Source organism: Ictalurus furcatus, chromosome 3 (assembly GCF_023375685.1).
Source record: "Ictalurus furcatus strain D&B chromosome 3, Billie_1.0, whole genome shotgun sequence".
Taxonomy (NCBI): Eukaryota; Metazoa; Chordata; class Actinopteri; order Siluriformes; family Ictaluridae; genus Ictalurus; species Ictalurus furcatus.
Genome location: NC_071257.1, coordinates 20,083,681 through 20,085,299, shown reverse-complemented (window position 1 = coordinate 20,085,299; position 1,619 = coordinate 20,083,681).

Genomic DNA, 1,619 nt, shown 5'->3' with positions numbered 1-1,619 from the left:
TGGCTCCACCATCTTCAGTTTCGCGGGGTCAGCCTGAGATTAGGAGGGTCAAGCAGCCGTGAATTTTCCCTCCTGTGATTCTTTGACGCCCCCCACTTCAATCATTGATGTCTGAGCCCCTGTTTTTCAACTCGCTGAACAATGACTGTAAAATTTCCGTAAAGACTCTGAAAGATTATACAAAATCTATATATATTATAAGATATAAAACAAGACAAACCATGTGAAAAATACAAAGTTAACACGTGATTTTTTTTTTTTTTTGCTGTTGTTTGTTTCTTTTTTCCATCAATCATTGCATTCCTTTACATACTGTTTGTAGTACCATCAACCAAGGATTAAAATAAGGCAATTTGGGATTGTTCTTTGCCAGTGTCTAAACCTCTCATGGACAGATCAGTTATGCAAGAGGTGCAGTTATAGGAAAGAAGAGCACTGCAGTGGAAAGCATCACCTCAAACCCTCTATCAATAATCAGATGTTGTGATAATATCAAAAGGCTTACATCATGTTCTGTGAGACACAATCATTTGTAAAAGAATAAAAAGGTAACGAAAGGCCTGAAGATAAATTAATTCTCCTTTATTGTTACATATTCAAAATTATGACAGGTTTTTGTTCAGGTGCTACATCATAACCAATATCATGCTTTGCTCCTTTTTGCACTATTTAATTACAAAATTTTAATGAGGTCAGTGAGCAAGCAAAGTTTGTCCAATGATATGTATAAACATGTAAAACTCATTCTATACTGGACAAAACAGCAGAAAATATTCAGACACCTTTAACTATTGCTTCCACTTGTTTTTATGTTTTCTATTTGTTCATGTTTTATGAATGTTCAAAAAAAAAAAAAACACCACAGTGACGTGTTCTTATGACATATTACTGGGCCATTATCGTCTGTACTAAAAAATAGTCTTACTGTTAAATTATTTTTATATTTTTTACATAAACCTAGTGCTCATGTTAAACAGAAGATTGATTTCTACTCTCATGTCAACATAAGTGACACTCCTAGTATTGCCTTACAACTTTTTAAAGGTTTGGGTGAAAACTGGCTCCAGTCCTGAGAGGTAGATATGCAAGTAACACAGCTTTTGTGTTTTAGATCAATGTTTCTAGGTGGGACGTTTAAATCCGTGAAAAACAAAAAACAAAAACCATCCATTCCATCATCTCCAGAAAATGTAAAGTGAATGTACTTTTACCACATTTGCCAAAGACTTAGTTTGATATTTAATATTTTATTTGCAGTATCTGTATGCATTAATAAAGCAGTATTATGTTTTAATAGTAGTCAACACTGATTCTATGTGGTAATGTTAAACAAAACACAAAGCTCCATCAAATGCACATTACAGTGTACACACACAAGGTGTATTCCGTTAGTCAATGTTACGTCATTTGCAACAAATTGCTGCTTTGTAGAATTTGTGTATAATGTGAAGACAATTCTTCAATGTATATAAGATCATCTACATCTGACCATTGCAGTATCGTAGTAATTTACTGATTTCATTTGTAGATATGCAAACTGAAAAAAAAAAAAAGAAAAAGAAAAAAAAGATTACATACATTTGTGTCTTAGGTGTTGTGCTTGGAACAAAAGTACAACA